The sequence below is a fragment of the Phyllostomus hastatus genome, unplaced genomic scaffold (genome assembly GCF_019186645.2).
Source record: "Phyllostomus hastatus isolate PE091 unplaced genomic scaffold, TTU_PhHast_1.1 phas_contig_65, whole genome shotgun sequence".
NCBI classification, from domain to species: domain Eukaryota; kingdom Metazoa; phylum Chordata; class Mammalia; order Chiroptera; family Phyllostomidae; genus Phyllostomus; species Phyllostomus hastatus.
In genome coordinates this window covers 13285417-13300092 of record NW_025333932.1, presented here as the reverse complement: position 1 = coordinate 13300092, position 14676 = coordinate 13285417, and positions in this window count along the sequence as shown.

Below are 14676 nucleotides of genomic sequence, written 5' to 3'. Positions count from 1 at the left end.
ATATGGAACCAAAAAGACTCAAAATTGCCAAAACAATTGAGAAAGTAGAATAGAGTTGGAAAAGGTCAGAATCCTAGATCTCAAACCACATCACAAAGAAATGCTAATCACAACAGTATGTTATTGGTACAAAATGTCCACGAAGATTAATGGAAATAAATAGAGAGCCCAGAAATAAACCTTCACTTTTATGGACAAGGAATGTATGACAAACGATTAAAAAATATACACTGCAGTAATGACAGTCTCTTCAACAAGTGGTCTTCAGGAAATAGAACAGACCCATGCTCAATACAGACCTAAACAATCTCTCAAGGAAAATACAAGAATATACCTAAACTGCTCCAGCCCTACACAACTTTCCCAGAATTACAACTGATGCTAGCCCTGCTCACCACTTTTTGTCTTTAAACTGATGACAAAATTTCCACACCTGTTTATCTTCCAGCTGATACCAACCCTGCTCACATTTCTGAAATCCAGCTGATGATCTCCCTGCCTTCCATCTGATGCCAGCTCCACCTGTCTTATCCGAGACCTGCCTTCTGTTCTAATGTTTCTTTACACACCTCATTTTTCAAAAACTCAACACCTGGGATTACAAGTGATAAAGAATACCAGAACTGCAACACACCTATTCTGACTGAAGCCTGACCTGACTGTTTGAGATCTTCAGAGAAGATGTCTCAGAGAAGCACATTGGAGGTTCTTTTGGTTTCTAACACTAGGTCTTATGGCTTCAGCTCTTTCCAACTCTCCACCTGGGACTGCCACTGCCTCTCTGGCTACTGGCACCTGTAACCCACTAGTAACTTTTCTACCTTCCTGAGTCTCACAGCTTTCATGCTATATCTACCAAATTCAAAGTGAGAAAATGTAGCAACTCAGAAATGTTTACCAAATGTTCCTCATGGATGACTCAGCTTTGATTCATCATAGAGCTATATCAACAGCTGATGGTGCCTTCAAATGCACACCATATATAAATATTTTTGAAGACTAAAGAAGAGAAAACACTTAGTATGCATCTACATTATGGTTTTCAAGTATAGTAGCTATTGACATTCTAGGTCATGTATGCTTGTTCTGGGTGGCTGTCTTCTGAACCAAAGTATATTCATTAGCATACTGTCCTCTACCTCTTCAAAAGTCCTTGTAGTCCCACAACTTCTGATATAGATATAAAAAAGGAAACAGAGACCGGGAGAGAAACAATGAGAGACAAAACAAGAGACTGAACCAAAATAAAATAAGAAAAACAACTCAAATAGTAAATAAAGGTGGCATTTTCATTAAATATATCTTGTGTGTGACTTATCACCTTGGCTGTTGTCTGTTGTGGAGGATCTGGTTGGTGACCACTTAGTGGTGACACAAAGATGGACATATCAAAAGGTAAGGCTTACTGAGAGCCAAATAGGTGGCTGCCCACCGTGTACCCTTCTTTCAGGCACAAGGCCTGATGATAAATATAACAAGAGGGCATAAAATGTATGAAATAAATAACATCTTTGTCTTCTTAACTTTAAACTCTTTAAGGGGAAGAGCTAAAAATGTGGCCTAGTGTAGTATGCCTTTCTCAGGATCACATTGCTGAAATTCAAGCCTTCTTGTTATTTTGCCATCTCTGAGTTTTTGCATCAAACAGATGTAACAATGGCCCAGAGATGGTATAGGTTTTTTGTTATATGCACCTAACACTGTCTCTAGGAAATAGTTTCTTGCATCATCTCCACTGTGCAGCTATGGTTACTCAGGAGGTTCAGGAAGACATGTGCATTATGCAGGAAACTAAATGAATCAGATATCAAAGGTCTAACTGCAGCTCTCTCTCCTGAAAGATAGGATCATGGCTTCACTATTGAGAAGTCATGAGGAGGGCTGGGTTGGAAATCTTTGTATATTTATGGAGGTATTGTAAGTGAGCAGGTGCCCTGAGTGGTTTACAGGTAAGTCTTTTAAAGGAAAATCCCCATGGAATAGAATGTTGAAGAAGTTACTTCACTTCTTTGGTGACCAAACCATACAGACCTTAGAACTCTGGTAACCAGGTACCACATTTCTGAGACTGGCCCCTATTAACTTACTTGACTGAAGAGAGTTGAGAGAGCAGGATGTTTTTCCATCATCTCCAGAATTTCTTAGACTTTGACTTTTGGAAATCCTATACTAAAACTGTTTCACTCACTATAGACAGTGGCTCTAATCTCTTCTTTAAGGACTGAAGTCAATCAGCAGTGTGGAGCCTCAGGTCAGCTATGACAGCCCAGGGCAGACCAACCAAGGTAACACCATGACTGTGATCCCAGGTGAGAATCTTACCAGTCCTGCCACTTCTCCTGCTCCTGTGTGTGTTGGAGCGGATGAAACTGTGAGTAATTGTTCACAGCTTTCTTTAATGATTCTTATCTGTTGTGTCAGTTAAAAACTTTTTAAAGAAGTTATTTTTTAAAAAATTATTTATTTATTTTTAGAGAAGGAAGGGAGAGAGAGAGAGAGAGAGAGAGAGAGAGAGAGAGAGAGAGAGAGAGAGAGAGAGAGAGAGAGAGAGAGAGAGAGAGAGAGAGAGACATCAATGTGTGGTTGCTGGGGGCCATGGCCTGCAACCCAGGCATGTACTCTGACTGGGAATCGAACCTGCGATGCTTTGGTTTGCAGCCCGCGCTCAATCCACTGAACTATGCCAGGCAGGGCCTTTTTAAAGAAGTTTTGTTTATTTATTTGTCTTTCCCTGCTTGACAAGTTACAAGAAGCAGGTAAATTTTAAACTTTTTTCGGAAGAATTAGCACTTAGTTTCATTACCTGTTTCTTTGTATCCCAATTGTATTTATTTGTGCTCTGATATATGTTCTATTTATTCTTCGACGTGAATTGTTTTTTATTTTCTCTGGTTTCTTCAAGAATAATTTGAAATGGGTTTTTCATGTTTTCTCCTGTTGATATGGTCCTGAAATGTATACATTTTTTCTATAAATACTTTCACTCTGTTTCAGATTTAGTTGTTTTTCTATTTTCATGTGTTTCAAAATAGATTCTGTGTTGTTTGTTAGTATCTATAATTTATTGTTTGTTTAAAAAATGTTGGTTAATCTTCAATTACTTGTGTTGTTTCTGGTTTGTTTTCTTGATTCTAGATTTCAATTTCCTTATAATTGGGGTGAGATAACATGGTAGATATAATGTGACATGTTTTTAATTTACTGGGACTTGATATGTTGCCCAGTACAAGATTTGTCTTAGAAAATGTTCCATGTACACAAAAAATATGCATAAAATGTAGTTTTTATTTAAATGGGCTATAGAGGTCTTCAATAACATTCTGGTTCAAAGTTGTAGATAAGGTCATTATTATCATTTTAAATATTTTTAATCCTCAAATGAAAATATATTTTTCATTGATTTTGGAGCGTAATGAAGGGTAACAGAAATGTGGAGAGAGTTGTAGAGAGGGAGAGAGACAGAGAAGGAGAGAGAGAAAGAGTTGAAGAGAAACATTGATATTAGAGAGAAACGCTAATCAGTTGTCTTTCCTGTGCACATTGAGTGGGGTTCAAACCTGCAACACACGTATGTGCCCTGACCAGTTGAACTCACAATCTTTTGGTACAACACTTAAACCAGTTGGGCCACCTGGCCAAGGGGAATTCTTAAATGGCTAACAATACAGTATTTAGAAAATAAGAACTATACTTGAACAACAATAATAAAAGTAAAAAAAAGTAAAAAAATAAAATAACATTTCTTTAAAAACACAACTCATACCACATTAACTTTGATGGGAAACATTAGGTGACTTCACTTGGTGTGGTGGTCACAACACAAAATACATATGCCTTTTAGCATTATACACTTAAATATTTATAATTTTAATAATTATGCCACACCAATACATTTCATTTAAAATGTTAAAACATGACATTTGAGGTGTTTCTTAATCATGTTCTTATTAAAACATTTGATTGTCTTTATTATTATTCTATTTTAAAGGCTTAGGAATAAATTTAATAAGCATAAGGTGGATTAGAAGACCTTTTCTATGATCATCACAGTTTCTGCATAATGTCCCAGCGTGTGAAGGTGGCAGCATTGTCTGGTACCCAAGTTTTCACATTGACAACTCACAGGCTCCAGTAGCACCATTGCATGCAGAGTACAGAGCCTTGAAAAGCCAGAACTGTGGTGCTAGAATGCTGCTTCTGTGCAAGCATGTGCTTCCCCCCGCAACAAGTGTCAGAAAAAAACTGTAAGTAAGAAGCTTCTTTAAATGCTGCTCCAGTTGACAAGTGTTTCAAATGTTTTATCATCTCACTGCATAGCTTGTGTGCCCTGGACAGAATTCTTGACTATGTCATTCCCTAAAGAAACCCTAATATAAGAACAATAAAGAAGAAAAAAGAAATGTTGCTGCTAAAAAGGATTGTATCCTATAGGAAAAATAAAAGGGAGAAAAATGATGAAAGCTTCTGAAAACCATCATTTCTTTGGTTTCTTTTGTTTAACAGAAATGACAAAAGGATCCACAACTTGTGCCAAAAACATCTAGGTTGCCCCTTTTGCTCTGCTCTGTACCTTGGGTGCTTTCTGCAATCATATGTGAAATAAAGACTGAAAGACACAAATATCAGAACAAATAAGCATCCAGCTGTATATCCTTTACCATATGCTGCCAGACAGAAGGAAATATCAAAAGTCTCATCTAGAGATTGTTCTATATACAGCTTTTGCAACTAGTAGCAAACTAGAGCAAGTGTGATCAACTAGCTATAAGTGGATTTAATATTGTTTAATTAGAATGCCATTCACACTCCCCATTATCTCTCCTGTCCAGGTCTTCCCTCATAATTGTAGTTTTCATAATATCTCCTTTATTTATTCTATGGAAGATAATTTAAGATACTTTTTCTCTCCTATCTTGAATATTTCAGTTCAATATACAGGCAACTATCCAAACATTTTCTCTGTGTGCTGATGGCTGTTACCTAAATACACAAAATAAACTATTGTGGCACAGATTCTGTTTCTAATTCAGAAATTTCATAGAGTGAAGTTTCCTCTCTAGGGTTTATTTTATTTCCCACAAGCATATCACACATAGTGGAAATTATATTCACATTCAGTTAAGGTGTACAAATAGGGAACACATAGATGAAAAATTTCCCCTCTATATTTGAGGCTGAAAGAGATTAGGTCTTCAACCTGTTGATGATGCCCTTCTTAAATATGAAGATACAAATAATAATGACAGTAGTTCACCTTCCAAATAAAGTACTGTTTTGGGCTTGGATCCAAATGAGAGACCTCAGAGAAACAGCCTCAATATAAGTATAAACTAGCTTCATAATAATTAAACATATATATATATTTATTTATTTATTTTTATATATCACACAATAAAAAATAAACTGTTTTGCAGCCTGGGAGCATTTTCCCATCACAAATACAAAATATGGTCAAAAAGTGAGGTAATGAGGTCAACCGAAGGGACAATATGAAGCGGTGGATTCAGGGAAGTGTCTATTACTAGACTGAGGATGAGTCCTAGTTCCTTGATAAGCACATGCCCAAACATTGCACAGTGCACCGCTATAATACAGATTTCTATGTTCAAGTGGCAGATAAGTGAACATGCTCAACACACACTTGAGAAATAGAAATGCATGTTTCTATTTCCCAAAAGAGGAAATAAACTCCCAGGGGAATGCAAGACCTCCATGAATCTACAATACCTGGGTTTCTGAGGGGATCGGTGCTGCTCTCACTTAGGGGCAGCTGTGGCTGCTCAGAAGTGATTAGCCTGAGAAACCCAGTTTGGAATACAAGGGAAATGCCTCCTCGTCTCAAAGGTGGAAGAATTGTAGGAACTGTCATTGGAGATTTCTGACTTCAATTACTTGATGATGACACTTAATCCCAAGAGTTCAATGGGTTGTTTTTTTTTTTAAAGAAAATAGATTTTGGGGGAGAGCTATTTTACCTGAGGTTTTGGTGTTTGAATTACAAAACAAGAACCAGAGAAACATGTGGAGTTTTTATTTATTGTGTATTGAATTTATAGAGATGATGTGGCATAATAAATCAATAAGGGTTTCAAGTGTACAATTTTATAACACATTATTCATCTATATTATTGTGTTTTCATTATCCAAAGTCAAGTCTTTTTCTATCAATACTTATTTTTTCCCTATTCTACCTCTTCCCTTCTTTGATTATCATACGTTTTTCCTTGTCTATGAGGATTTTTCTTTCTATTTTTTCATTATTTCTTAAGAGCTTTCAAACCCATTTCTTCTGATATCTGTCAGTCTCTAGTTTCCATGATTCTGTTTGAATTTTTGTTTGTCTATTTTGTTAATATTGTACTAATAAATGAATCTATATTGTCCTTTTCTTCCTCTGCCTTATTTCAATTAGCGTTATATACCATACACCCATTGATGCCACTACAAATCACATCTTTTTTTTTTATGGTCAAGGAGTATTGAATTATGTAACTTTCTTCATGAACTTCTTTTTCAAAAGATTTTTATTTACTTCTTTTTAGAGATGGAGCAGGGAAAGAAAAAGAGAAAGAGGGAAACATCAATGTGTGGCTGCCTCGCACAAGTCCCCCACCAGTGTGGTGGTCAGCAAAACAGGCATGTGCCCTGACTGGGACTCGAACGGGCAACCCTTTGGCTTGCAGGGTGGTGCTCAGTCCACTGAGCCTCACCAGCCAGGGCCACATACACTATTTTGGGAATGTTAATTACTGCAGGAATCATAGAAAATTCTAGGTAGTTTCTTCAAAATATTAAAAATTAAATTGCCTAATGACCCACCATTCCCACTTCTGGAATTGTATCTGAAGAAACTGGAAACATTAATTGAAAAAAATATATGCACCCCTGATACAGATAGATCTGATTAAGATAACTCAGATCATTGGGGAAGTAAAGAGGGGCAATAGGATGTGTTTGCAAGGACAATGCTGGGTATTCAAGGACAGGATTGTCCAAGAAGCTGAAAGCTTCTAGAGCCAGTGGGAAAAAATGAGCACTGATTCTCTCTAACTGGGAGGTTCTAGAGCTTGCTGAAATTCTCTGGCTCCTGTGGTGGGGCTTTCTGTCTTGCACTTTTGGACTGTTTCTCCAGAAGTTGGCCTGAATGATTGTGCTGGAGCTTCCTAAATTTCTCAATGCATAACATTCTTTATGGGTAGGAACTCAGGGCAAACCTGAGGGTCTGGCTGACCTGGCAGAGGGTAACAGGTTTATTTTTTTGGTATTCTGCAGGGAGCAGGCTCTGAGGCAGAAGCCTGCCATTCTTCCAGAGTTGTGTAGTTTTTGTATATTATGTTATTTTTATTTTGTAAGGCAACCTTGTGGAAATAAGACAACTATTGAAATTAACAGAGAAAAGATAAGACAACGCAGGTATTAGAGGTTAGCTATACTTGGTGGGCTTAAGCGATTAAAGCTGTGATTTGATAGGCTTCAGTATCTGATTTCGAAAAGAGGCCTTTGCCTCTGAAGTTTTTGCTTCTGGCTTGTGGCAGTGGGCAGCAGAACCTAAAGTGCTGTTTGGTAACACCCCTATTTATTGTCATGTGATTTACATTAGCCAAGATTCATAGGCAGACTTAAAGCTCATCAGTATATGAATGGGGAAAAAAACCTGAGAAATTCTGTTTAAGTTATGCTCCTTCACTTATTTTGTTTACAATTATGGTGTTTCCCAGAAAACACAGTTTGTAGCAATAGCAATTATGTTTCAATTTTCCATTTCTTATATAGCTGATTCTAGTTTCCTACAATTCTGGCCATTATTATCTTAGTAATATTTTTTAAACTCAGTACCTTAAAATAAAACTATTGTTATTTAACCATTTTATTCCACATTGAACTGTCAAAAAAGCCCTCTAGGAAAAGTGCTTTTTAGCCCTGACTGGTGTAGCTCAGTGGATTGAGTGTGGGCCCTCAAACCAAAGGGCTGGTATAGATCAGTGGACTGAGTGCAGGCCTTCAAACTAAAGGATCGCGGTTTGATTCCCAGTTGGGGTATATGCCTGGGTTGCAGGCCAATTCCCAGCAGAGGGCACATGAGAAGCAACCATACATTGATATTTCTCTCCCTCTCTCCTTCCCTTTCCCGCTAAAGATAAATAAATAAAATCTTAAAAAAAGAAAAGTGCTTTTTAAAATCTCCTTATTAGAGAAGAAAGAGGCAAAATGCGACTTCTGTACTTTGTGGCAGTTTCAAGATTCTATTGTGAAATTTTCAGCCACATGATGCCTCAATATCTTTTTTAAACTGTAGCAAAAAAAACCTCATAGAGTGCAGAAACTGTGGGTAAAATAGGAATAGTCTTCTGAGGGATCTCATAATATTTTGTACAACTGTCTTTGTGGAGTTGAACTTCAGAGACTCTGCCCTCACAAACTGGTTGGCACAGGCCAGAAATAAAGAATCTGTGTGTGAAGGGCACAAGATCAAAGCCATCAGCTACACTGAAAAGGATAAAAAGAGTCCATGTCATAAGAGAGGCTTGGGCAGAATCCAGACTGTGGCTAGGACATCCTCACTTGCAGTGCAAGGCTTATCTTTCCAGCACATGCTCCGTGGTAACATGAAGCCCTTTTCCTAAAGTCAAAGCTTAATCACATTGTTAAATGTTCCTGTGATCCATCATTCTCGGCTGCGTTGGGAAAAACCCTTGAGGTACGTAGAAGGCTCCAAAGATACCATCTGTGCTACATGGAGAAGAGAAACATATGATGCCTATTTCCTCTAAATTTCTAGTAAAACTGAAGCTCCAGAATAGTGTTCATTTTTTTCATGAGTTATGCTGTGCCACAGAAAGTGCCTTCAGCTAGCATATCAAACTATGTTTATATGTATATATGTATATATATATGATTACATATATACACATACACACAGGCATATATAGGTAGTTGATTATATATGTAGTTGAATAAATATATATTTATACACATATATACATATGTGTGTGTGTGTAGCTGAATAAACTCCATGCAACATTGAACCAAATATGTGAGTTAGTTTGGGGCTTCTCTGCAGCCCCCAGATATTTTAACCTGGCCCCAATAAGGACAAAATCCATGATGAGAAAATTAGCATATATAATTTCTTCACAGGTTGCTTTCCAGGTGCTTTTCCAAAGTCTGAATGGCCACGGGTCAGTGAAGAAAAAAGGCAGAGAGCTTCTTATGACAAAGTGGAAAGTTATTAATGTGAAGAACCACCATATTTCCATCAGGATATTATGTACAACAAAGCACCAGCTATAGTGGTCATGGCTGATACAATTAATCTCACTAAAAATTACGCAAACTTTATTTAACTACTCACTTTCAGAGAGGCAAACTGAAGCTCAAAGAGATGATGAATATTCCCAGATAGAAGCTAAATGTAGATAGGGACATCTTGTGCTGTTGAGAAATCACCTAGTGAATAGCTGGTCCATGATACACTGTGTGGTATTAAATGCCATTTAGTTGAACAGCTAGGTAGTGATGTACATGGTTGTTCTACATTGAATGGTAAGTACTAGAGATACATGGGACACCATTTTCTAATCCTTCCTGGATAGCCCTTAAGGTGTAAGTTTTATTCACAGATAAGCTGGTGTTATCTTCAAACTAAGTAAGTAGAAAACAGACATAATGCGGGCAACATCCCTAGGAACCACCAAAAGGATCATGGTATGAGCATCACCCAGAAACACTGAGTTCCTTATGGACATGGCTGAAGGAATGGAGATTTTTAACATAAAAATATTCTGAGCAATAAATGTACAATTTCTGTTTATTGGTTTGAAAAAATACATACATGCATTTTTTCCTATACATGGAGATCACATGGAGGGTTATAAACAGGGGATTGGGAGGGGGAGAGTGGGGGAAAAGGTACAGAGAATAAGTAGCATTAATGGTAGATAGAAAATAGACAGGGGGAGGGTAAGAATAGTATAGGAAATGTAGAAACCAAAGAACTTATATGTATGACCCATGGACATGAACTAACATGGGAGGGTGTGGGTGGGAGGGGATGTGCAGTGGGGTGTGAAATGTGGAAAATGGGACAATTGTAATAGCATAATCAATAAAATATATTAAAGAAAACTTTTGAAGGTGAAGTGAATAAAGAAAAAGAAAAAATACATACAATTATTTTTACAGGGCATTTTGTTAGGTGAGGAACAACAGATCTTCCTGTAGGAAATGTGCCTTAACAGCATTGTCCCAGTGAGTCTGCAAGAATCACCCTGAGTATAGAGACTAGAATACAAAACCTTATGGATTTGAATGGCTGCTCAAGCTCCTTCATGTAAGAACTGACAACCGCCTAAAACACATCTCTCCACATTCCCTTTACCTTCTGAGGCTTGATCTGACCCTGACATGAAACAAAATGATCTGCAAGATGTTATCCTTTTTCAGTTTGGACACATTGTGCAAAAAAAAAGGACACATTGTAATAACTTTTAACATTTCAAGTAAGTATGTTGATTGTTCTTCCTTTTGCATTAAATCAATTTTTAATACCATCATTACGAACATTTTAGATTTAGCAAAGGGGTAATTGGACAATTCAGTTGGCAAGATAGTATACTACAGGGAAAGAATTTGAGCCAATAACACAGGAATAGAGAAGCCTTTATGTCGTCACTGAACATCTGATAAATCCTTACAATATTGATGGAATAAGGGGTTATGAAGGAGCACTGAGGGAGCATGAACAACCTGACACCAGGTAGGTTTAAAACTAAAACAATAATTATGCCTGCCTTGTAAGTCAAGTCCCTACTAGGGGGTGTGTGAGAGGTAAGTACATATTGAAGTTTCTCTCCTCTTTCTCCCTCCATTACCTTCTAAAAATAAAGAAATAAGACCTTAAAAACAAGAACTCAGAACTAGATGAATATTCCAGCCAAGATGGAAGGATAGGTAGAAACTCTTCACTTCCTCACACAACCAAAAGGAGAATAACAACCAAACTAAAATCAATAAGCAACCAGAAGTGCTGGAAAATCAAACTGCATGGAACTCTGAAAACCAAGGAATTAAAGAAATAGTCAACCAGACCAAGCAGAGCAGTGAGACAGTTGGATGGAGAGAACCTATGGTGAAGGTTTATAATGCGTGGGTGAAGCAGGCCTAGAGAAAAGTGGTATGGAAGTGGACCATGTGGGTGAGGCTGGATAAACTGGAAACTGAGACTCAGACCTGACTGTGGAGTATGGTGGGAGTTGCCATGATGTGAGAAATTCCCAGTCTCACACAAAGGTTCCTTGGAAAGTGAGCTATGGCAAAGAAGGTGATCTGCATGGTTCCCTCTCTGGTCCCTCCCATACAGGATGGCGAGGCAGAGATGGCAGGGACAGTGGAGAGTTTTAGCAGAAAGGCATTGGCTGCAGTACTAGGGCAGGCAAAGCAGTGACTGGTGGACCAGGTGAGGCGGTGGCTTTTGAAGCTCTTGGTCCCATATTTTCATGTGGATAAACTAGGAGGAACACCTGGGAAGTGAGACAGACTAATCAACCCACAGTTCCAGCATGGGAAAATAAAGCCTCAAAACCACTGACTGCAAAACCTGTGCAGAGTGAGGTGGAGGGAGCAACTCTCAGACTCACAGGAGGGTCCATTGAAGAGACCCACAGGTTACTAGAATGTGCACAAAACTACCCACGTAGGAATCAGGGCCAGAAGGGCCCAATTTCCTTGTCAGTAGCAGAAGTGACTGAAAGCAGCCGAGAATCAGGCAAGTTGCATTGGTTCCTCTTGGAACCCTCCCCAACTTACAGCCCCACAACACAGTGATGTGGGTTATCCCACCCTGGCAAACACCTAAGCCTCCACCCCTTACTACATAACAGGTGCTCTAAGACAAAAAAAAAATCTTCCTGAATGAAAGAACAGATCAGAGCTCCAGAAAAAGTACAACTAAATGATGAAAAGATAGCCATCTAGCAGATGCAAAGTTCAAAACACTGGTAATCAGGATGCTCAAAAAAATGGTTGACAATGGTCACAAAATAGAAGAAGAAGTGAAGACTATGCAAAGTGAAATAAAGGAAAATGTACAGGGAATCATCAGTGACAAGAAGGAAACTGGGACTCAAATCAATGATTTGTAAGGAAAAAGTGAGAAATAAACATTCAACCTAAACAGAATGAAGAAATCAGAATTCAGAAAAATGAGGAGAGGCTTAGGAACCTCCAGGAGAATTTTAAACATTCCAACATCTGAATCATAAAGATGCCAGAAGGAGAAGAGGAAGAGGAAGAAATTGAACACTTATCTGAAAACATAATGAAGGAGAACTTTCCTAATCAGGTGAAGGAAATAGACTTCCAGGAAGTCCAGCAAGCTCAGAGAGTCCCAAGGAAGTTGGAGCCAAGGAAGCACACACCAAGGCACTTCATAATTACTTTAACCAAGTTGAAAGACAAAGAGAAAATCTTAAAAGCAGCAAGACAAAAGGAGACAGTTACCTATGAAGGAGTTCCCATAAAACTATCAGCTGATTTCTCAAAAAGAAACAAACAAACAACAACAACAACCCACAAACATATGGGCAAGAAGGGGCTGGAAAGAAATATTCAAAAGCATGGAAGTCAAAGACCTATAAGGTAGACTACTCTACCCAGAAAAGCTATCATTTAGAAGGGAAGGGCAGATAAAGGGGTTCCCAGATAAGGTCAAGTTGAAGCAGTTCATCAACACCAAGTCTTTATTATATGAAATGTAAAAAGACTGATCTAACAAAATGAAGATGAAAAATATGCACAATAAAATGATTAACTTACAACTAACAACAACTGAACCTCAAAACAAAAACAAAAAAACAAACAAAGAAAACAGCTAGAACATGAATGGATTCACAGATATGGAGATCATTTTGAAGGTTATCGGGAGGGGGTGGGTGGGAAGCAGAATGAGGGTAAAGGTAGAGGGAATAAGAAGCATAAATGGTAGGTACAAAATAAACAGGGAGAGGTTAGGAATAGTATAGGGAAAGGAGAAGCCAAAGAACTTACATGTGTGACTAATGGACATGAACTAAGGCTGGTGAAAGGTGAGGTACAGGGTAGAGGAGAATAATAGGGACAAAAAAATGGGACAACTATGATAGCATAAGCAATAAAATAGATATAAAAGATGAAAAGGAAAATCTCAAAGGATGCCACAGGTTAAAAATTCATGAAAAACATTATGAACAATTGCATACAACCACGTTTGATTTTCTAGATAAAATGGAATTTCCTCAATAATATAGAGTCTCCCAAGGATCAAGTAGAAACAAACAGCGAAAGTCTACAGAGCTGTTCCCAGCAGTGAAAGTGAAACCATAATCAAAACTCCCAAATAACAAAATCCCAGGACCAGATGGCTTATAGGTGAAGTCTGCCAAATATTTAAATAGTAATTAGTACATTTTGTCTTCAAAGTATTTTAAAAACCATAGAATAACACTGGAGAGAGTGTATGAGGGCATTGTTACAGTGGCTTTGTGTATAAAGCATTGAGAAGGTACTAGGACCTCATTTTTGGTGAATCCTTCCATAAATCTTCCCTACTGCTGTGCTTTGATCCCCAGCCTCACATGTTCTGTCTGTACCCTGGGATCATTTCCTTGCATGGCATGTGGGTGTGGACCAAGTTACTTGCCAGATGGCAATCTGAACTTATTCTCATCCTGTCTGGGCAAAGAATCCACCAAATAAATGGGAACAGGTGGATGTGTAAGGGGTCTTCAGAGGCTTTCAAGGGAAATAATTTAGAGTGTCTCAGAGAAATGTGATGTCTGGGGGAGGTAGCAATGTCACCCAGTTTTGACATCACTAACACTTTATCTTCTGTTCCCTCAGTGACTGGGTGTCCACAAGGTGAAATGTGCAGATTGGCCCATGATCATATCAACGTGGTTGGGAAAAGAAAATGGAATTTGCCACTACATCTGATAGGAGTTTGACATCCAAAATTTATAAAGAATGTAGAAAATCAACACCAAAACAGTCGCTATGAAATTTAAAAAATTGGAAAACAACATGGAAAGACACTTCTGCAAAGAGGGCATTAAAGGTTAATAGACATATGAAAAGATTCTCAGTACCACTAATCATTAGATAAATGCAAATTAAAAGCTGTTAATATTAATAGTCCAAGGACTTGTGTTTTGAAGTGCTTTTTTCTTTTAGGTAATAAAACTTACACAGGGATTCACATAGTAAATTATTAAGCAAAGTCTTTTTATTAAAAAAATAGATTGTGTTTGTTTACTTTTAGAGAGAGAAGGGAGAAAGTAAGGGAGAGCAACATAAATGTGTGAGAGAAACATTGACCAGTTTCTTTTCAAGTGCTCCCAAAATGGGACCTGCATCCCAGACATTTGCCAGTGACCTTTCAGTTCACATGGACACTCATTATAGTGAGCCACACTGTCTAAGACAATAAAACCCTTTATAAATATTTATGATGTTAAGTGTTTTCATGTGGCAGTTAAGGCCAATATTTATAATTGATTTATTAACATAGAGTATTATAAATGAAAATTACTGCCCTTTAAAAATTGTATTCCATGTTTATTATCCCAGGGACATTTTGAGACAAGTCCATTTTAATCTCAGTATTTCAGATAAAAATCACAAAAGATAAGTTTTGTACATTGA